The sequence below is a fragment of the Canis lupus genome, chromosome 7 (genome assembly GCF_003254725.2).
Source record: "Canis lupus dingo isolate Sandy chromosome 7, ASM325472v2, whole genome shotgun sequence".
NCBI lineage: Eukaryota > Metazoa > Chordata > Mammalia > Carnivora > Canidae > Canis > Canis lupus.
This window is the reverse complement of record NC_064249.1, coordinates 51,536,551-51,560,938: the sequence shown is the minus strand read 5'-3', so window position 1 is coordinate 51,560,938 and position 24,388 is coordinate 51,536,551. Positions and strand designations below refer to the sequence as shown.

At 36.2% G+C, this 24,388-nt stretch overlaps 2 long non-coding RNA genes across 3 annotated transcripts in view; one reads left to right on the top strand and one right to left on the bottom strand.

The window, feature by feature from the left end:
* Positions 1–24,388, bottom strand: part of LOC112647837 (uncharacterized) — a 73,433-nt gene that overhangs the window by 45,282 nt on the left and 3,763 nt on the right. The gene's annotated exons all lie outside the window — the stretch shown is intronic.
* Positions 7,629–23,011, top strand: LOC112647836 (uncharacterized). Its single transcript, XR_003128511.3, has 5 exons — positions 7,629–7,962; positions 15,713–15,804; positions 16,977–17,042; positions 18,981–19,044; positions 22,377–23,011. It is a non-coding gene; the product is annotated as an uncharacterized LOC112647836 (long non-coding RNA).

Here is a 24,388-nt window from a genome sequence, read left to right as displayed (position 1 = left end):
TGAGAGAGGAAGCTTATGTGAGGTCAGAGCCTACACCTACTGGGGCCATGCAAAAGAACCTAGGAAAAGGAAGCTAAGCACTAGTTGTAGCAGGCATGCTGCTTATACTCAATTACCTGTCAGGGCATCAAACAATGTTTTTCATGATTTTTAAAAAGATTTTATTTATTTATTATTTATTTATTTCAGAGAGAGACAAAGAGAACAAGCAGGGCAGAGGGAGAGAGAAAAAGAAGCAGACTCCCCACTGAGCAGGGAACCTGATGCAGGGCTAAATCCCAGGACTTAGAGATCACTACTTGAGCAAAGGCAGATGCTTACCCAAGAGCTTACCCAGAGCTACCCAGGCGCCTCTCTTATACATGATTTAAGGTCATTGGAACCTTCTTGAAACCTGAAGCTAAAAGCATTCTAACACATAATTTAATTCTCATGGCAACTCAATGAAGCATAAACTAACACAATCCCCACTTACAGATGATGAAACCTGGGCAAAGAGATTGAAAAACTTGCCTAAAGGCATACAATTGTTAGATGTTGGAGCCAGGATTTTAAACAAGAGCATATGAATCCAGAGGTCATAATCTTATTCCCTATACTATCCCGTCTCAGGACCAATGTAAGCAACATCCTTCTAGTGATGAGTAAGTTCAGATCTAACACTATTTACTAATTATAAACCTAGTGATGTCAAAAACAATAATTTTATGCTTGACTTCTAGACTGCCACTTTTGAAGAAGATAATGACCACCAGAATGATGTCAGTAATGATGGTAATAGCTGATGTTTTGCATATTTAAAAAATATTTTATTTATTTGAGAAAGCGTGTGTGCATGAGCAGGGAGGAGGAGCAGACAGAGAGGGAGAAGCAAACTCCCTGCTGAGCAGAAAGCCCAACCAGGGCTTGATCCCAGGGCCCTGGGACCTTGACCTGAACTGAAAGCAGATGCTTAACCAATTGAGCCACCCAAGCACTGCTTTTTTCAAATTTTATAATGTTTATAATCCCTTTATAAAAGTTGATTTACTTAGTCTTTCCCAAAACCTTATAAGGTTATTATTCTCTCCATGTTAGAAATAAATATGCTGAGGCACAGTAAAATTAATGCCTACATTCTCTGGCATCCAGAGCAATCATGTCCAGAGCACTGTGTCCAGAGTTTTGCAGTCATTATCTTGAATTGTTTCCATATCCCAATGACAATGAAAAAAAAATGTTATCGCCATTTTGTGGATAAGGAAACCTAAGCACTGAGTTTAGTAACTTGAAGAACACATAGCTTGTAAACATAAGAGTTAAATTCAAACCATTCTGTCCCTCTCCAAGTCTCCTCCTTTACTGCCTCAAGATTCCATGAATATGGATCATGAAGTACAGGAATCTTGGGAACCTGGGCTTTGGCCTTCTGGACTCTGCTTTGGAAAAAACCCACTTCTCAGCCTCACTTGGGAGAGCAGGCACTCTGAGCTGTAGAAAGTGCATCTTCCACTGATCCTTACTTATATGGAGATCCCTGAAGGCTGGCTCTCAGAGGGAGAGCCCTGAACAGTTTTAATCAAATTGGACATGTGGGGAGATGAGCTTTCCTTGTGGTATTTCTATATTTCTTCCTCTGGCTCCAGGTTACACACAGAATCACAATGGCGCAAGTCAACATTTCTATGAAGGGAAGAAAAAGGTCAGTAGAATTGCTTCTGTATTTCCAAAGGTCTGTGGCTTAGACAAGTTTTTATTCTGCGCTCATCTGATCTGTGTCAGCTCACCTCCTCTGTGGATGTGCACTGCCAGGTTGGTGGCCAATATTTGCTTTCACAAGACTGTTTCTTAGTGAGCAGAGATTTAGTGCAGCAAAAGAAATTTGTGTTGCCGAACCCATGCTGACACTGTTTCCCATCTATAAACCTTTCAACCTGTTAGAATCTGGGGAATGAACCTCAAAAATTATCTGCCATGACTAATAAAGCTGGAATTTGCATCATTCTGGGGTCTTAATTATTCTTTGATTGTTTGGGAAATTTTCATGTAAAAGGGAAGATCATATCTTAAAGAGTAGAATCCTAGAGTAGTGCTAGAAGGAACCTTACAGATGATTCAGCCTTTCTTTTAATATTTTTTTAAATTTTTTATTTATTTATGATAGTCACAGAGAGAGAGAGAGAGAGAGAGAGAGAGGCAGAGACATAGGCAGAGGGAGAAGCAGGCTCCATGCACCGGGAGCCTGATGTGGGATTCGATCCCGGGTCTCCAGGATCGCACCCTGGGCCAAAGGCAGGCGCCAAACTGCTGCGCCACCCAGGGATCCCTGATTCAGCCTTTCACTCTAAATACAGACAAAATGAATCTCAGAGAAGTGAAGTGTCTTGTTTGAATCACTGAATTACACAGGCTATTTTAATCAGATATTAGCTAAGATTCAAGGACTAGCCATTGGTCATCCTCTTTCAAGTATATTATATTGTACTTTCTGTTGTTCTATAAATAATTATGTATATAATCCAAATACCTACTTGTTTGTTCGCTGAATAATATGATAGGCTTAGGTAACATGTGAAAGAGAGTGCATTGTCAATGAATTGAGTAGAATAAGAGCAAAGAGAAGGACAATAGGGCATACACAGTATGGTCAACCACAATTTGTTCTTTCTCTATCTTTCTCTCATTCTCTCCTTGCCTGTCTGTCTCTCTTTCCTGCTCACTTTTACAAGAAATACCTCAATTATCTAAAAATCACTTATTCTGATGTTTTAACCTGAAGAACATAGTTGAATATTAAGGTTAAAACACCAATAATCATAAACTTTATATAATGAAATCAAACTTTCACGTATACCTAGCTAATTTTATTAGACCAACAAGTGAACTATCTTGGGTATCCTACCTGCTTATCAAAGCCCACTAGAGGTGTATGTTTAACTAGAGGTGCAGACAATATTAGCTACTAGCAAGAGGAGAAAAGAAATTTGAAGTAGTAGTGGGCAGTACAACACTTGTAAGAAAGCCCAATACAGGACCAAATTACCCTAAGATATAGGGTAGTCTCATGCAGTATGTGAAGATAGGCAGTCCCTTCCTCTGTAATAAGGTATTTTATGATTACATAAAAACTCATGTTTGTGACATTAAGCATGCATTACCAAGATTTAAACTGTGATGTTTGGGTTATGTTTAAGAAGGCAGGAAAGTAGCTTCTTCCCACTCGTCTCTAAAAAAAATTAAAAAATAAAAAGAGAGAGAGAGAGAGAGAATCACTGTCATTTACTTAGAAAAATTTAGGGATCCCTGGGTGGCGCAGCGGTTTAGCACCTGCCTTTGGCCCAGGGCGCGATCCTGGAGACCCAGGATCGAATCCCACATTGGGCTCCCGGTGCATGGAGCCTGCTTCTCCCTCTGCCTGTGTCTCTGCCTCTCTCTCTCTGTGTGACTATAATAAATAAATAAAAATTAAAAAAAAGAAAAATTTAAACTTTTTCAGATTGCTGAATTTTTGGTTATTGCTGCACTGATATAACACTAAATAGTGTTGAGTCCTCAGAAAAATCGAAGGGCTGAAAAAGAAGATATCTGATGAGACTCTTTATCTCTTGGATATGGGGGAAAATGTATATTAAGGCTCTTTTATGGTTAAATTTAAGGAAGAACATAGTTCTTCTCATACCTCCTCCTTCAGTGCAATTCTCTCCCCATCAGTCTCCACCTCCAATCCCTTTCTGTGCCCACTACATCAGCAGGTCCTGACTTGCCCAAACCCAGTGGTAGGAGTTTGGGAACATTGTATTAGAAAGGTGACTTTCTTTTTAGCAAAAATCTCTGATTTCTGAGAGAGATTTCCATTCTCCTGCTTTAGGACCACAAATAAATGTCATATTTTGAAAAAAAAAGTGTGAGTGTGTAACTCAAATGAATACAAATTAAGGACTCAGTTCATTACTATGTGAAATACAATGATGCTCTATTGATAAAATATTAAACTTATAATGTTTGTATTGGATTCTCCTGAAGTTTCTTGAGGTTGACTCCATAACTCAGTTATGCAGTTTTCTTAACCTCAAACTTAATTTTTGTGGGTGAAGAGAGAGAAGCCCTTAGGTTTTTTTGGAGTTTCCTGGAAGGACAGAAGCTTATGAAGATATTTATTTATTTTATTTTTTTTAAAGTTTATTTATTTATTTACGATAGTCACACAGAGAGAGAGAGAGAGAGAGAGAGACAGAGAGACAGAGACACAGGCAGAGAGAGAAGCAGGCTCCATGCACCGGGAGCCCGATGTGGGATTCAATCCCGGGTCTCCAGGATCGCGCCCTGAGCCAAAGGCAGGCGCCAAACCACTGCGCCACCCAGGGATCCCTTATGAAGATATTTAAATTCTCCAATTCACACCAGTGTCTAAATTCTCCAATTCACACTGGAAAAAAAAAAAAAAAAAAAGGTTAAGGCTTTAAGAGGATTCTGGGAAGATGGTGAAAAAGCACCAAGACAACAATTGGATTAGCAGAATCTAATGGATTACTTCAGAACTCTGGAGTTAATTGAAGCCTTCCAACTTCCAAGGGAAGCCTCTAGTGGTGAATTGTTATTTCAGTCAATTTCAGCTCTAAACACAGGAGGAACTGTCCATCTCCCACCCTTCAGTCCGTTGGCAGGCAGCTGTGTACATGCTCCTGGAGCAGCTTGCACATCGTTTACAGGAGTTAAGGTGTGCAATAAGGATGTGGTCCTCCAAATAGCAGGGATTTGCATTCCAACTGCTGATTGTTACTTCTAGTGTGGAAGTTCCAGACAAAAGAGATGGGCAGTCATTGTTGCACTCCACTCCCATGGTTGTAAGCCTTTCATCTTCAGGCTAAAGCAATTTCTGGGGGATTTATAAGAAAGGCACCCTTTTCCTCCTCTTTCATTTTTCTCTTTTTGGGTGTCAGATATTAAAGAACAGGACACTGAAAATCAACCACATATATGAGGGAGATTCAGAAGTCACCCCACATGTCCATAAGAAGGTGCAGTCTCAGAAAAGACCCAAGAAGACCTTAAGTTTACACTTCAAGCTAATGCTCTGCATAGAAACATAAAGACTACACCCATAGAAACAAACAAAACACAACACCCAATCTTGGGAAAGGGGAAGAATCAGACTTCTAGAGTTAACATATTATTAAATTCAAATGCTCAGTTTTCAACAACAAAAAGTCATACAAAGAAGCAGGGAAGTATAGCCCATTAAAAACAAAAAATAAACCAACATAAATGTCCCTGAGAAAGACCAAATAGTGTACCTACCAAACATTTTCCAGAATAGACTATATGGTATTTTATAAATTAAATCTTAGTAGAGTTTAAGATAGACTTCATTCAAAGTAACCCCTCTAGCTAAAATGGGATGACATTCACTAATGGAAGAAAAACTGGAAAATTTAAAATTTTATAGAAATTAAACAACATACTTAAAAAGAAATGAATCAAAGAAGAAATGATGGAAATTAGAAAGTACTTTAAAATGAAAATGAAAACACAATATATTAAAACTTACAGGGTAAAAAGAAGGCACTGCTAAGGGGGAAACTTATGGCTATAACTGCTTACATTAAAAAACAACCAAAAAAAAACAAAAAACAAAAAACAAAAAGATCCTTGAATAAACTACCATCTCTACAACTCAGTAAACTCAAAAAAGAACAAACTAAATGCAAAACTAGCTAAAGAAAAGAAATTTATACTTCAAAAAAACTGAAAGCAGAGTCTTGAAGAGATATTTTATGCCTGTGTTCATAGCAGCATTATTCACAATAGCTAAATCATGGAAGTAACCTAAGTGCCCATCAACAGATTAAGGGATAAACAAAAAGGTATATATACAATGGGTTGTTATTCAGTCTTAAGAAGGAAGAAAATTTTGACATATGCTACACATGAATGAACTTTAAAGACACTATACTAAGTGAAATAAACCAATAGCAAATTACTATATAATTCTACTTACAGGATGCATGTACAGTAGTCAAAATCATAGAGACAGTAGAATGGTGGCTACTAGCAAATGAAAGGGAGAGGGAAATGGGAAGTTTGGTTTTTGGGTATGGAGTTTCACTGTTGCAAGATGAAGAGTCTGGAGATGAATGAGGATGATGGTTGCACAACAGTGTTCATAACTGTGCTTAATAGCACTGAGTTCTATACATTTAAAAATGGTTGATATGACAAATATTAGGTTATGTGTATTATACTCTAATCTCTCTTTTTTTTTTAATCTCTTATTTTTTAAAAAGATTTCATTTATTTATTCATGAGACACACAGAGAGAGAGGCAGAGATAAGGACAGAGGGAGAAGCAGGCTCCCTGTGGGGAGCCTGATGTGGGACTTGATCCCTGGACAGGGATCAGGACTGAGACAAAGGCAGACGCTCAACTGCTGAGTCGCCCAGGTGTCCCCTATACTATAATTTTTTAAAGTGAAAGAAAACCATTATTTAATTTTTTAAAAAAGTTTAAGCCTTTCTATTCTGGCTCCATCAAATGCCAGAGATAGAGGAAGTCTTAATCCAAACCTGCCATTTTATAGATGAGATCATTGAATGAAAAATAAGAAACCACTCAAAACAGAATCTATATGAACCATAATCTAGATGCTCAGTACTATAATGATTATTATAAAGTATGTAATAGGCTTATAAGACATACTCTTACACTTATAAAACTTAAAAGTCTAGTTACTCATTGTTACTCCATTTAACCCAATAAATAACAGAGTATCTCATGGTATTGATAGTAAGGGTCATATAATATCATAGTATTAATGCAAAATATCATAAAACCTGCTTTTGTAAATAAAGTTTTATTGGAACACAGACATACTCAAGTATTTATGTATCATCTATGACTACTTTTTCATTATAACCATGAAGTTGAGTAGTTGCCATAGAGACTACATATCCCCCAAACCTAAAATATAGCACTTCACAAAAAAGTTTACCAACTCTGGCTTAGAGAAAAATTTCAGCAAAATTTTGAAAGGCCTTAGAGAAGAGCTGAAAACCAAGATAGGTATGAAATATTGGTGACTTTTGGAGAGAATAGAGAGAACATGCCTAAGAAGGAAACAAAATAAATGAAGTCATGGAGTAAAAAACAGATATGGGATAGAGATTTCTGGATGAGAAGGAGCAGGTTTCTAATGGACAGGAGGAGACAGGTCCTATGGAGCCAGATTACAGAGAGCCCTAAGCGGGCAGAAAAGTATGGACTATACAGGTGAGAAAAAAAAAAAACCGGAAAGATTTGGGGTATGTGAATGACACGAGGAAAGTCATGTTTAGAGAAGTTTAGTCTGACTGTGATAGAAAGTGGGATATAGAGCTGAAAGCCACTCTGATCACTTCTCTACCAGAACTGGAGAGATTTGTGATTTCTAGTCCAAACTTTCATCTTAATAATGGTAAGATCATACTCCAGAGAGGGGAAAAGGTAAGATAATTTGCTATCATCTACTCTTTTGCAATTTATTGGAAACTACTGCATTTCTGATGTTCCATGGTCTGCTTTTGGGGTGGTTGGTCCCCAACTAAGAGGCCCTCTCTGTGATCTCATGGGAACTCATAATTGTTGGTTAATCGTCTCCAGGGAGGGCCATTTGGAGGAGATGAAATCATCATCATTTGACCAAGTCTGATGTGAAATTCCTTTTAAAACAGATTAGTAAGGGAGGAGGAAGGAGAATGAAAGAATAAAAGAAAATGACAGTTTACTGTAGCTGTAGCAAGAGAGAAGCTGTCTCTCACATGGTGACATTGACCTCAAGCCAGCTCTTCAGGGAATGGAGAGAATAAATTACCAGGATATGATTTTAGAAGTGATATCCCAGTTGAGACAGGAGGTCTTTGCAATTAGAAGGTCATTTGTGTGGTTAACAATGTTGCCACAGCCCCAATACTGGTTTCTCTCCAGCCACGGTAGAGAAAATCATCCAAGTAAGTGTGGGTTATTATTTTTTTAAAGGAAAGCTGAAGAGCATTTACTTAGTCCTTAGTGGTGTAGCAGGCAATGTGGAATATCTTTCATCTAAATGAAAAATTGGAAACATAACTTTTATGCCTAGATACTATCAGGGAAATCAAGATATTAATATACAGGCTGAGAGAAAATGAAGCTGAAATGAATTTTCTCCTTTTATTTAATGGCTGAGGTTGGGATTTTTTTTCCAGTGGAAAAGTAAACCACACGCAATTTCTTTTAGCTAATTGTAACCGAGGCTGTTCATAAACTTCTAATGTATTTCAGAGTACCTAACATTGTGCTGGAGTATAAAAAGTGCTTTCAAATGCCAGCACTTTGCTAGATGGTTTATAATCCTTACTCTGTTAGACCATTGGTCAAGCCAAGAGACATTTATGGAGTGGCTACTATGGAAAAGTGTCTCCCCCATGCATTATTTATTAAAGAATATGTGCATTTTAAACACTGTGAGCCCTGCTGAGGTAGAAAGATGTTGGACCAGATCTGCAAACCCTCAAATCCTCTATTGTCCATCTGACCCCTGTAAGGGTTTGAGAATCTGAGATGCTGAGCACAGATGCTGGGCTAATTTAAGTCATATTTCCTTCTATAGGGCTCTTCACTAACAGCCTACCAAGGTATCCCTGGCTCCTTCTCTCCTTAGCTCCTCCATGTCTATAACTTCCGGTGCAAAAGAAAGGCAAGAAAGTATGGACACAAGTCTTGTGACAGAGGAGACAGGGTGTCATAGTTGGGAACTGGGAGGATTATACTACCTTAGAGCCTGATTCTTAGAAGATATTTAATGTGATGGGATGACACATCTGTTCACCAACCCCAATGACCACTACATATGAAAGCCAATCTCCTAGTTTTCGCACACAGAGCCAATTTTGAGCACTGGGACAGTACTGCTCTGAACTACTCAGGCTTTCTCACTGGGCAATGAGCTTGACTACGGATGTACACCAGTGTCTGATGAGGCTATGACTAAGTACTAAATATGGATACAGAGAAGGAGAATGTCTCATCAGTGTCCCTAAAAGGCAGACAGGTAAATGGCTCTGGTACTTCAAAGACTAAAGACATACATGGCTAAGTTTGAAAGGAAAAAACAAATTAATATATACTCATTTATATAATGGCTTGGCTACAGAACTCATTAAATTCAATCACTACAAAACTCAGTGGCCCTTCCACTCTTCAGGTCATGACTGGTGGAGTTCAACAACGAGCTGCAAGAAAGCTTTTGCAGGAAAAGGACATGATTGCATATCTCTTACATCTAGAACTGGAATATGAACAGTGGAGGTGGGGATGAGCATGAACAAATGTCATCCCACTATCATATTTTGATTCACGTGATTCACATATTTCATAGCATCAAGTGTCTTTTAGAGCTTCTTAAAGCCTGGCGCACCCATGCTCTGTTATCTCTGTGGTAAATGACATGTTGGAATTTGTGTTTTCTTTCAAGAAGATCTGGATTCAAACCCAGTTTTGCTGCTTTCTCACCGTTTGACTTTGTGCCAGTTCCTTTCCAAACTTAAGTATTCTCACAAGTCAGGTGAGACTATTATAATACTTAATATTAGGGTTGTGGGTATGAAGATCAAACAGGTTTAGTTAGATACATAAAGATGGCTCATTGTGAATGTTAATCCTTTCAATACCTTGGTAGGGGGGATCCCTGGGTGGCTCATCAGTTTAGCGCCTGCCTTCGGCCTAGGGCATGTTCCGGGATCAAGTCCCGCATTGGGCTCCCTTCATGGAGCCTGCTTCTCCCTCTTCCCGTGTCTGTGCCTCTCTCTCTCTCTCTCTCTCTCTCTCTCTCTCTCCTCTCATGAATAAATAAATAAAATATTTTTTTAAAAATACTCTGGTAGGGTAAGAAGCAGATGGTAGAGTGGCAAAATCACTTGACTTGCTGCTAGAAGACAGTTAACTTGTGTGTGGCCTTGGATAAAGCAGGGAGGTTCTCTGTGCCTCAAATCTCCTGGCTGAAAAATGAGAGGGGTCATTTTAGAAAAAGCATATGAATATCTTCAAAGAGGTATATACCACAGAAAGTAGCATAGAAAAGAGATTTTGTTAGAAAGGGAAAAGGCATCTTTCAAAATCTACCTGAAATTTTTGCTAAGATCAGGCCTTTACCTTAGGGAGATAAAAAAAAAAAATGAATATATATATATATATATATATATATATATATATATATATTCATTCAGTACATAGCCTAATAACAATGTGACTACAAACTATAAATAGTCCATATAAATAGTCCAAACAAATGTACCTTAATATTAAGGATAATGTCTATCTATAATTTATGAGCATATATCATGACCAAAACTGAGCTGGTGCTTTATACAAAGCATATTTTTTCTCTCAAAAGAGCCTGTATTCGGATGAGGAAAGAGAGTTGCAGATATGTTAAGTTTCCAGGTCCCACAAATCGGAAATAGAGGAAATGGAATTCTAATCCAGGTTTCTTTGGTTCAAATTGGAGTCTCCCCTACAGCAAGACATTTCTTGTATCCAAATCAGTGTTAGCCTTTCAATTTGATAGTGTTAAGAAACAACACCTATTCAATCAGTTCCTGCAGTCAGAATCTAAATCTTTCTTGGTATTCCTTTCAGAATTTGCTCCCAGCAGCACATAAAAGAAATCCCTCTCATTAATTTTTAACCATGGCCTGTTTAAAGTCCAAATGTTTTTATAACTTCAGATTTCACACTTATCAGAATTAATTCCACTTATCATTTTAATTGTGAAAAACCAAAACCATGTTTAAAGACACACTTTTGCCGTAATGGAGAATTGTTGAAACAACATGCTTTGTTTTGAAGGTAATCGCAAAAAGCAGTCCCAGAAATGGCTCACGCCACTGAAATGACTGTAGGCCTGCTAACTTGAGTGCTTTGACCATAAAGTGAACTTTTTTTAAGGCCTTCATACTGGTATGGATTTTAAAAAAATAGCCTCAGTGCCTCATTAAATTCCTTACCACCACCACTCTTAAATATATTCCATACCTAAGGTGTGAGATCACTGCATTGGTCGAATAGATACACCAACACAGAAAAGAGTAGAATAGAAGAACATATAGAATCTCTCTCATCTCTTTGGTTATGTTTCTAAATTACTTTGGGATCAATGGTTTTAATCAGCAGTATGTTTTTCTCCTAGAAAACCTAATCTGGAACCCCCCTGTTGAGAACCAGTTGCTGTGTATGTTGATGTGGAACTGAGGACTCAGAGCTTGACCCATTTGTCTTTTCTAGTTGTGACAGGCAGATCAAAGAAAACATTCATGGTACCCAGAAGGATTTGCAGATGGAATTTAAAAACATTTATGAGATCATTCAGGGGTTTTCTTAGATGTTTTTAAGGAAGATTTCCTTGTATACCATATCATAAACTGTTATCTTCATTTTGTCACTTGAAATGGTTTACTTCTAAGGTCTCTTCCAATTCTAATCATCCCAGGTTTCATGGATGATTCCACCCAGAAAGTGAGGTGAGAAATCTTTAGTGATGGGCTTTCCTATACATAGTTTTATTTCATTGGGAGTATGCTAAAAGGCATATTGCATATTCTGAGGAAGGTGGAATTCAGGTAACTTTCTTCTTCATTATCTCCATACCAGCTCCTTCTAATGATGAATCCATGGAAGTCTTTTTTAAAAAAATATCTATCCATTTCTTTGTGTCTTCCTCAATTTCTTTCATCAGTGTTCTATAGTTTTCAGAGTACAAATCTTTTACCTCTTTAGTTAGGTTTATTCCTAGTTATCTTATCATTTTTGGCACAAGTATAAACAAGATCAATTCCTTTATTTCTTTTTCTGCTGCTTAAATGTTAGTATATAGAAATGCAACAGACTTTTGTGCATTGATTTTATATCCTGTGACTTTGCTGAATTCCTGTACCAGTTCTAGCAATTTTTTGGTGAAGTCTTTTAGGTTTTTTAAGTAGAATATCATGTCATTTGCAGAGAATGAAACTGACTTCTTTGCCAATTTGGATGCCTTTTACTTCTTTTTGTTGTCTGCTGAGGCTAGAACTTCCAGCACTAAGTTGAACAGTGGTAAGAGTGGACATCCCTGTCGTGTTCCTGACCTTAGGGGAAAAGCTCTCAGCTTTTTCCCCAGTGAGGGTATTTGCTGTGGGGCTTTCATATATGGCTCTTATTATGCTGAGGTATATTTCCTCTATGTCTACATTGTGGAGTTTTGTTTTGTTTTTTTTTATCAAGAATGGATACTGTATTTTGTCAAATGCTTTTCCTGCATCTATTGAGAGGATCAGATGGTTCTTATCCTTTTCTTTTACTGATGTGGTGTATCATATTGATTGATTTGCAGATGTTGAACCACCCCTGCAGCCCAGGAATAAATCCCACTTGGTCATGGTGAATAATCCTTTTAATGTACTGTTGGATCCTATTAGCTAGTAGCTTGTTGAGAATTTTTGCATCCATGTTCATCAGGGATATTGATCTATAATTCTTCTTTTTAGTAGGATCTTTGGTTTTGATATCAAGGTAATGCTGGTTTTATACAGTGAATTTGGAGGTTTTACTTCAATTTCTATTTTTGAAAGTTTCAGAAGAATAGATATTAATTCTTCTTTAAATGTTTGGTAGAATTCTGCTGGGAAGCCATGCATCCCTAGATTCTTGTTTGTTGGAAGATTTTTTATTACTGATTCCATTTCTTTTCTGGTTTTGAGTCTATTCAGGTTTTCCATTTCTTCCTGTTTCAGTTTTGGTAGGTTTATATGTTTCTAGGAATTTATCCATTTCTTCCAGATTATCTAATTTGTTGCCATACAATAATTGCTCAAAATATTCTCTTATAGTATATAGAAATTTGTATTTCTTTGGTGTTAGTTGTGATCTTGGATTGGAAGAACAAATATTGTTAAAATGTCTATGCTACCCAAAGCAATCTACATGTCAGTGCAACCCCTATCAAAATACCGCCAGCATTTTTTCACAGAGCTGGAACAAACAATTCTAAAATTTGTATGGAACGACAAAAGACCTTGAATAGCAAAAATAATGTTGAAAAAGAAAACCAAAACTGGAGGCATCACAATAACAGACTTTACGCTGTGTTACAAAGCTGAAATTATCAAAACAGTATGGTACCTGCATGAAAATAGACACATAGGTCAATGAAAAAGAATAGAGAATCCAGAAATGGATCCTCAACTCTATGGTCAACTAATCTTTGACAAAGCAGGAAAGAATGTCCAGTGGAAAAAAGACAGTCTTTTCAATACATGGTGTTGGGAGTATTGGATAGCCACATGAGTAAGAATGAAATTGGACCACTTTCTTACTTACACCAAACACAAAAATATGAAAGGCCTAAATGTGAGACAGGAATCTATCAAAATCCTAGAGGAGAATTTCTGATAAAAGTTTTATATGGAATAAGACAAAATCCTGAGGAAGACAGCACAATGGCATATAGATGCTATAGTACTAACCAGAGAACGCTTTGTAGTAGAGAGGATAGTTGAGCAGACTTACTAAAGAGAAGGTGAAGTGACCTGATAAGTCCTACCTTGGCAGTGTTTCAACAGATTCATTTGTTCATATTTTGTTAATAATATTGTAAAATTATTATTGTTTGCCAATTTATAGTCAAAAATATAAAATATTGATAAACAAGTATATTTTTGATTCCTTATTCTATTTCTAAAAAGTGTGTATGTATATATATATATATTTTTTTCTTTTTCCTAAATGTCTTTCAAAAGAAGGCAGAGTCATTAGTAAACCCATACCTGCCTCATTTTTGCAAGGGAAGGAAACTTGGAGACAAAATTCTGCAAGCCCCTATGGGAATCAATAAAGTTTAAAAGATAAAATTAAACAATCTGATTAAAATTTTTATGAAGAGAAGTGAATTTTTATTGAGAACTAAATACACATTACCACTTCACTCTTTATTACCGATTCTCTTGCCATTTCTTTGTCTCCTTTTCTTGCACATAAAGTTATGAATATGATAGTACTAACTCAACAATTCATGAGGATTTAGTGCAACAAACATTGTAAATTAGTCAAAATGAAGAGAAAAAACCATTTGATTGTTTTTGTTGTGGTTGCTCAAATTCATGCTAAATGAATTTAACCACTTAAAACATCTACCTATCTAATCTCTCAATCCTCAGTTTCTTCATGTGTAAAACAGTTAACAACTCTTTCCTAGGATAACTGTGAGGAGTGATGAGATTACAAACATGAAGAAGAAACAACAGCTGACACATAATCAGTCCTGCATCCATGGTAGCAGCTATTGTATCTATAACTTACACATATTAAAATTCATGCTGGATAAAGGGAAAGAGGTAGGAGTCAGGCTATGACTTATTTTACATTGCTACCTTGGGTTTTGGAAAATGAAATACTATCACTAGTAACAAAATGACTTTACTACTGAATTCCTTAAGAAATACAAAGGCAATAGAGGCTAAAGTCAAGCTAAGTATACTACCAACTCTTTTTAAGAAAGGAAATAAAAGATAGATAGATAGATAGATAGATAGATAGATAGATAGATAGATAGATAGACATGCAATATACATTTGACACGCTATCCCAAATCATTTTGCAAAAGTTTCTAATATACTTTGTCTTTTGTTCTCAGGAATGTGATACATATAAAAATTATATATTGGTATCTCCAATTATCAAGGTATCACATGTTTTTTTTAAAAACATAATATGGAAAGCAGAATAAATTATAAAAGACATTTGTAAATTACATAGAAATTTCCTATCAAGAAATAAAAGAATACTTCTATTACATAGTTCCTTCCAGTCTTTTTTATAGTTTCATTACTTGAATGAATACTCTCTATGAAATGTTGGTATCCCTAATTTTACTTAAATCATACTTTCAGCACATTGTAGAAATTGGAAAAAACAATAAATAACTATACAATTGCCCTTTTATTATCCCAACATTTTTTTAAAAATTCAGGTAATAGAAGCCCTTTTCACATGACTCTTGTTCTCAAACCCTCTTGCTAAGGAATTGGGGGATTAATTACATATCCGATGAGCACAAAATGAGGGTCCCTATATTGTGGTAGTCCTATGGGATGGAGAAATACAAACTATTTAGAGAAAAACACAACTTCAGCTAAATACAAAAAATAAAAGTTTTAGATTTAGGGTAGGGATACTTCTGAAGGTGAAAAGGAGGGAGGAATGGAGAAGGAAGCAAGAAAAGCAGAGTCATAAAACAGTGTTTTTCACACTGAGCGTTGTGATTTATCAGCATTTATCAAGAAAATGAGAATTAATAGAAGAGAAAATATTAGAGAGCATTGCATTGAATACTGGTAAATATTGTCTATGAAATTTTATTTGTTATATTATGTACTCTATCATGATGGAGATGCATTTCTGACTGTGAATATTTGGGGGGAGCAGAAATGTTTAAAAAACACTGTTAAATTACTAAAACTTTGGTCTTTGCATAGTTACTGCAGTCCACTGAGTCTAATACCTTAACTTTATAGAAGTTTCAGATCCAGAGAAGATTTATTTGCTCAAGGTTATAGAACACAGAGAGTCAGAGCCTGATTCCACTCCACTGCCCTTTTCACACTACACTAAATATTAAGTTATGAATTGTACCTTTTTTCTCTCAAACTCACAATTTGTTCCATATCCAATCCTTGTTCATTTCCCTTTCAGATTATTTTTAGTTCTACTGAAAGCCTGTTGACTAATTGGAGTCACCTGTGTCTTGTTTGTCACACTGAATGAAGGATTTGGACAAAGCCATGGTATGGAGACAGAACTAAAATTATGGTTTCCGATTCAATGTCATTTGCATGTCTAGCCCTACAGTGTTTTTATAATCTTATCATAAATATAGTCAGTGTCAAATTGTGTGGTGATTATACAAAAAACAAAAATACTCTATGTGCCAAGAGAACATTCTCAGGTATTATGCCTTTAAGTTAAAATTTATCGAAATAAAATGAGCGGGGGTGAAGGGGGGGATTGACGCACAATGCAGTTTGCATTCTTCAGAAGCCTTGCTCGATAAGTACTGAGTTTTGATCGATTGATACAGTGTCATATTTGACTAAAGAGGTGGGAAGTTGCTACTGTCGCTTTGTGCTGGATGGCAGCAGAATGCACTATTGATTTTATATGTTGGATGGGTTGTCAGTGTATAGTGCATTGTTGATTTTGACTTTTATAGCCAACATGTTTCCTTTAATTGGATCATTTGTAAAAGAGAGGAGGGGACCTGTTCTCCTTTGACAGTGACTGATTACAATCATTTCATGTTTGTCAATATTTGATAAACCCACTGTTACCCAACAACATGGCTGCCTTTATGCATTTGTTCATTCTGGTTCCATTTCTCTATTTACCCCAGCATTACTTGCGACTGATCTTCCCCAATTCTCACTCACAATTCACTGCTATATATACTCTTTCAGCAACAGACAGTCAATTTTTTCTTAAGTTTACCAAACAAGTCCCTTCTGACAATAACAACCAATCTATTTCCCAACATTCTCTTTGGTCTCCAGCCCCTACGGATCCTCTTTCCTTTGACAATTGTTACGAACTGTCAAGTTATGCAAGATATTACAAATATCCACCATGAATCTAAGTAGTTGTCTTATGCTTTAAGCTCTCAGATCCTAATATTTCCTAGAGGAAAGAATAATCCATTGTTATCCATCATCTTTGCTCTCTCAATATTGGGATTATTCCATACCTGTGAATGATAGCCTATAAATTTGAATTGGGTGGAGACCATGGTCCTTATAATCTCATTTGTTCCTAGAAAGTACCATTTTATGTAATTAAGAGTAACTGTGAAATGGTGTTCTGTTCTTACATGTTCATTTATTTGACAGCTGCAAATTTTAACTTTTGTACTTTACAGAAAGAGAAAGGTTACCAATTTGGTTGTTGTCTGTGTTCTTTTATACAGTAAGAATCTTCCCATCCCCCGTTTTCACCTAAGTTCCTTAGACTCAGACTTGGAAATGTTTCTGAGGTAAGTAAAATGCTTTTGAGGTAAAAACATATATATGTATATTTGGAACAGGAATCTTAGTGGAAAAAAAGGCTAGATTGCAATTAAGAGGTCTGAATCACAGTTCTGTGGACCTTGAGCAAGTCATTCAACTTATCAGTGCCAGAATTTATTCACCTGTAAATTATGAAGGCTATATTAAATAGCTTTGAAGATCTCTTCTATGGTTCCTCACAATTCCATAGTTTCACTTTTGAGACTTCAGTGCTTCCTGACAGAAGCTTACAAGGCAACCTATGTATTTTTCAGAAAGAGTCTTTCAAAAGTAGGCAGATAATTCAGGAAAATTGAGGTATCCTACTGTTCACTCTCTGGACAAATGTTGCCAGACTGCCTCTACATGTTCTCCAAGTAATGATGGATGATAATACTGCTACCCTTTTTTTTCCTGTATTCTACAAATCATATGCCTTGTTGACAGGTTTTCCTATTTGTGACAAGGATGAGTGTTTCAGAGACCAATTCTTTTTAATTAGAGGATTCTGACAGCACTTGGTCAAATATAGCATATTGGTTATTTGCAGGTACAAATATTCACAGTAACTTCATTGACATGAAAAAACCAATACAGCTGGAATTAGTGAGATTCAAAGGAAGATATTGGCTGTATGGGAAAAAAATACAAAAATGCTTCTTTGTAGGCATTTTGTATTATATACAAGGAGACATTTTCATTTATTTAGGATATTTGGAAATCTAGAGTAATATTATTAGAACAAATGTTGTGCGAACTAGGATTTCATATACAATGTAACTATTGTCATATTTAAGATCTAAACCAACTTTATTAAAGATAGACTGGAGTCTGAACTGAGTGGGGGAACAAATTAGAAATAGTTTTATTTCCTTTTTCTGGTTATTACCTTCAATTTTGCTGTTAAATTTATCTTCTCATGTCTTAAAACATAGGAGGCTGCTTCTAGAATGAACAGGTCATTTTTTGTAGATAAAACTCAATTCTTTCCATTAGGGACCTCTGTAGTGGTAAATGGGGCCTGCTTCTGAATACCACTCTCTTTCTACTTCCTCTTTTTTTCTCCTTTAGTGGGTTGATTCCTAAGAAACTGATAGAGAAGATCAAGTATTTCTTACTTAATTGTGAACCTATAGAAAACCTATGTGTAGTGGGCATTCAAGTTGTGGTTCAGAGTGGTACGTGTTAAGTCTTATAAGAGATAAGTTTTCTGATGTGGAGAATGTCCTCTATGGCTTAGCTTCTCATTATTTCTTTTCATTCTAATTTTTTTTTTAATTTTTATTTATTTACTTATGATAGTCCCAGAGGGAGAGAGAGAGACAGAGACACAGGCAGAGGGAGAAGCAGGCTCCATGCACCGGGAGCCTGATATGGGATTCGATCCCGGGTCTCCAGGATCGTGCCCTGGGCCAAAGGCAGGCGCCAAACCACTGCGCCACCCAGGGATCCCATTTCTTTTCATTCTAAGTCTTGGTAATATACAAGGTATTTTACTGTTGGGGAATCCTCCAATATCAGAGGTGCCTTTTGAGTTAAATACATGCAAGTCCCTTCAAGCCTGTGTATGCTTGATGCATACAATTGTTCAAGGGAAATTTACTTTATACACCTTTGCTACTTCAGTGATATGAATGCATGGATGTCCCTTCTTTTTGTCTACAGATTCTAATTCTTTTTCACCTGCTCAAATAGTTCCAAGGTCACATCAGCTAGAATGATGTCTTAATAGATGCTTAACCAGGTAATGAGAATCAGTTTTCTGGCAGATACCACCAAGCTCTACAAAGAATTGTATATTGATATTGAAACACTCCCCCCCCCCCAACAGGGAGAGAAAAGAAAAAGTCATAACATTATCTTCCAAGATTGTTATCTCAAAGTTAAGTAAATTTTCTTGAATTCTTCATCTTCCTTATATATAGCCTGAGTTCTGAGAAAGAGAACTGAGCTCTAGAGGAACGTGCACTGCATCAAGACTTTAGAATGGTATGTACTTGGGATTTGTTTTCAGCTCTGTGATTTTGATTTTAATCTAACAGGAGTGGAACATTCCATTCAATATCATTCTACATAATCTGGATTTGTGCTGCATTAAGAGACTCTGAATGTACTAAAAACTTCTCTTTGTTCTTGAAATGGCCAAATCACAGATTTATGAATAATCTGAGATTTAAACTGAAACCACTAGATAATTTTTTAGACAAAAAACAAACATTATTTGCTTAGGTGCCAGAAATTTCACCCCCCATAGCTTTAGTACCATCAGTGCAAATGTCAAGATAGCAAAAAAGGCAAATGATATCTTAACATTATAATAAAAGCAGAGATCTGCCATCCATGCTTTGAGAGTCAGCTGCCTGTTATAACTACACTTGGCCAGGTCAGAGAAAGCCAAGGATTAGAAACCGTAGCATTTAATTATTCAAAGTTATATGAAACATTCCACTTATAGTTGGGTGGGTTGAAGAAAGCAAGATTGGATGCCATGCCAATATCTAACACTCTATGGTCCTTACATTGTGCTGCATACTTTTAGAGAGAGAATGGTAAAGAGAATCCAAAAGAAGTACAAGAAATAATATTAACATTTCAGAAGGCATAGGTCCCTCAGAACATTCCCAATACCATGTATGTCAAAATTCACAAAGGGGTGTTATAGAAAAATGTGTATCATATTCATTTATGTCAAAGAGAGAAAGAGTGTGGACCAGTAGAAGTCATGAAAGTGCAGAGAGAAGAAATTATTCCCAAGCAGGTCAGCTTCCAGACCTGGGGCACACTGTGTTTACTGCTGTTATATCTATAAAGGACACATCAGCCAAAGCCTGGTATTCAAAACACAAGGCAGGCAGGGAATTCTCTCCAGCCTTATTGTGCAATGTTGTTGGCTTTATTTTTCCCTTTCTTCTTTTTTCTGCTTTTAAGGGTTTCAGTCATTTTTATTCATTTCAACAGCAGGTGTGAAATAGTAGGCTGTCATCTGCCTTTTTGTACTGCTGTGGGCCAAAATTATAAATGGGTTGACATTAATGGCAGTCCAGAATTTAGTGCTGTATTGGTAGATGGTATTGAAAATGTTTTGATATGACAGATGGAATGCCCACTGCTGAAACTTCGGTTAGACTTTAGCTGGCTACATCTGGCAGAGACTTTTTTATGTTTTGCTGTTGGTATTCAGTTTTTAAGGCATTTCTTCATTTTTACACTCCATTCTTCTTTCTCTCTTTTCTCTGATGTTTAATTTTCTCTGTCTTTTTTCTTTGTCTCCAATTTTTGGCAGGACCAAGAGCTAATGGAGAGTAAGGATGGTCTCCCTCAACTAGAAAGAGCAGGGCTTGAGTAAGAAGAACTGAGACTTCTTATTCTTTATCAAACTTCCTCAAGAAGGAAATGCCCAAGGCATCAGATATCTTCTCCAATGTATGCAGGGTCCTACTCTACACACCACACACACACACACACACACACACACACACACACACACATCTGGTTAAAGTAAACATCAGGAGAGCTCTGGCAGGCAGAATTCTCTAAACTCGGCTGGATAGGTTACTTTGCAGAAAAATAACAGTGTTCCACATTTAAATAAGTTTGTGAAATGCTGGTTAAACAAAGATGAATGAATTTCTTTTCCATAGAACTCCTCAGAGTCTTTGAAGAATGATTTTCAATGCATATTTTCTTTCAGTCACTAAGGTCCCTAGGTTGTTACTTCTTAGGGTCTCTTAGTTAATTTTACTTATCCATGGAAAGATTTGTCCTGTTAGACCAGACAAATGTTGACCTTAACCACTTTATCCCAAAGACTATCTTCCTCACATTAGTTTCCGTAAGAGTTTCAGAGATACATCTTTTTTTTCCCCTTCCTTGTGAACTCTGTACTTGCTCACACACATTTTTCTCAATTGTGTAAGGTGGGCTGTGATACTAGGCTGCCGCAAGTGCAAAATTTCCTACTACCTAAGTTTTTAGAGACTTCAATTTGAAGTCACAGTATAGAGCTCATTTCTGAAAATTTAGGATGATAGCTTACTCCTGCCTTAAAAATAAGAGATAACTTTGCTTTTACTTTTTGAAATGTCTCTGTAAAATTTACTTTATTGTTTCTCTTGAAAATATCTTTTCCTGTATTGTTAGTAGCAAATACCTTTTTGTGTAAAATTTATCAGTTCTTTAAATATTTGTATCTTTCATTATGAAAAAAAATGGAAATTGTTCTGACAATCCTAATATCTATATCCAACATAGACTGGTTCACATGAAATAGGATAACACTTTGTTCTACAGGAGTGGAAAACATAAGGTAGATGGTTAGAAGGGAAATCGCCACTTAGATGCTTGAGAGAGGGGATATTAAGTATATAATAAGGAGGATGGAGACTATATGAAAATGTCAAATAGCACATCACCTGTAGAAAACAAAGAACTATGTGTAGTGTTCTGACACCACTGAAGAACAATTAGTTTATGTTAACTGTGAAGGAGTAAAGAATTCACAGAGATTGAATTTGAGCTGGACCCTGAGAATGAATAGACATGACCTGGGTGTAGAAGGGTATTTCAGGCAGCAGAAACAGCTAGAAGGAAAAAAACACCCAGAGGCATGAAGATATATTGTGTTTGGAAATTTTCAAGGAGTCTGGTTAGGATAAAATATCATGTATACAGGTAGAGTGGGGTTAAGCTTTGGAGTCCTAATCCTAAAAGCTGAATTCAGGCCACAATGTGAAGGCAATGGATTGCTGGGGAGATTGGGTTTTATTCTGCAGGTGGAGTTAAACTAAAATGAGTATAGAAGCAGGTAGGTCTCATGTGCAGATACATATCTGATTGAGGGTTCTGAAATGGAAACAATAAAAAATGAATTGAAACTAATTTATTGGAGCAAGAACAAGATGTTGAATGTCTGTAAATTATAGTAAACCTTGATTTATTTGTGACTTGGATAACTCTTTTACATTGCATTGTATTCTCTTTTGTCTTTAGATGTTTTCCCACAGTGTCCCTATATTTAATATGTAAGTTTTATGAAATTTTAGTCCTAATATGATGTATTTATATTGGAAATTTAGGAAGCCTCGCATGAATGTAAGCAATATACTGGATTCCGTGATGTCAGAAACATCTTGTATATCTCAGAATTTTCCAGAGCAGTTGGTTTATGTCATAAAAAACTAAACTAAAACACCATAGGGCAAAGGTAAAATAGTTGGATGAGCCCTCTGAGAATAAGAATCTCCAAATTGGTAGTGAACATCATATTTGGCATGTATATTGCTTGTGAGAATTATATAATACTCTGTCCAATTATCATGCAGAAAGGACACACAATTGGAAGAAGGAAGGAAATGAACTAATGGTGCAACAGAAAAACTTCAACTTATCTGAGAATTTTGTCACCAAAATGTGTATTATGAAGATGAGCATCTTGCAGTGAACCAAGTTTTCTGTAAATCTGAAAGCCACGCTAGTCTCAGTCCTCCTTAAGGCATACCTAGTAAAGGAGGATTATCATGCCTTATCTGTTTTACATCGGAAATCTTAGGCAACAAAAATAGGGAACCAAACAAAGGCTGTAAGTCATCATCTAATTCTATTAAGTTTCTTGACAATTGTTTCATCTTCAGTGATGGTATGTTGTTATTACGAGTATTTCTTTGAACTTTTGGGGGCTGGCATTTCTATGAAATTGTAACAGAAGGTGGAGACTGTACATTCAGTGAATATTCAGAATGCTATGGGAAAATAATGGAAAAACCATCTGCTTTGCATCATCTTTAAGGCTTCACAGAATATGACATTTGTACTGAATTTTAAAATATGAATTGAGTTTTTCCAGATGGACAAAGGGAGGGAATAGTGAATTTCTTGAAGGTTTAATGTGGTGTGTTCTAAAAAGAATGAATAATGGGGAGACTGGGTAACTCAGTCCATTAAGTGTCCAAATCTTGATCTCAGCTCAGGTCTTAATCTCAGGGTTGTGAGTTCAAGTCCTGTGTTAGGCTCCATGCTAGGCATGGAGCCTACCTAATAAAAATAAAAATAAAAATAAAAATAAAAGTTTTATTTTATAAAAATAAATATAAAAATTAAAAAAAAGCAATGGAGCAGCTAAGCAAGGCTTAAAAAAATTAGGTGGGAGCCATGTTAAGACTAAGCACATCTGCCAACATGTCTGTTGGAATGTTTCTCTGGAAGCCATAAGATGGCCTTGGGGATTTTAACCACTGATGTGACATGGTAGCAAATTTTGTGTAGCATGTGGAACAGTTGCACATGACTATAGAAACTTTACTATTTGATATACACAATTATAAATATAGCACCATCGTTTATCTGGTAGAATGTTCTCTTATTCCAGACTTACTACAAGATAAAACAATAAAAGAACCACTTGACAATAACAAAACAAATCAATCATGATGCTAATTGTCATCGTCTATGGGTTCTTGAAGGGAAAATGATGACTTTAGAATATCTCTAAAATATGCATAACAATCTTTCAATACATTAAATTTGATTAAATTCAACATTTTTTGAGTGTGTAACCATATGATGGGCATTGTGCTACAGGCCAGCAATAAAATACTGAAAAGGACACAGTCCTTACCACCAAATAATTTCAATCTATTGGTACAACCAGGTGAATGACTAGAAAATCTTCAACCCCGTATAGTAAAGCTATAATAAGGATGAATAAATGGAACCCCAGGGAGAGCTGTGTGTCCCTGTTTTCTTTACTTTTTTGTGGGGGAAGGGAGTTGGAAAAGTGAGACTTGAAGGGTTATTCTAAAGATTGGTAACACTAATAAGCTAATAATAAAAATTTAAATTGTATTAGTTTGTTAGGGGTGTCATATCAAAATACAATAGACTGGGTGGATTAAATAATAGAAATGTATTTTGTCACCATTCTGGAGGCTGCAAATCCAAAATTAAGATGTCCACAAGTATGGTTTCTCCTGAGGCTTCTTCTCTACTACGTTTACAGATGGCCACGTTTTCGTTTTGCCAACTTGTTTTTCTCTGTGCATTCCGAGTGTCTCCTCCTCTTCTTATAAGGACTTCTGTTCTCCTGATTAGGAGCCTACCTTTATGACCTCATTTAACCTTAATTACCTCTTTAAAAGCCATACCTCCAACTATAGTCACAATATGAGTTAAGGCTTCAACATATGAATTTTGTGGGAACACAATTCATTAACAAAAGAAATCAGATATTTCTTTCTTATGTCTCATTTCATTAAAGTTTAACTCAATGACTGGACAGCTAAGTTGATAAACTAATTCAGGCAAAGATGTTAACAAGTAACACAAATTTAATGTATAA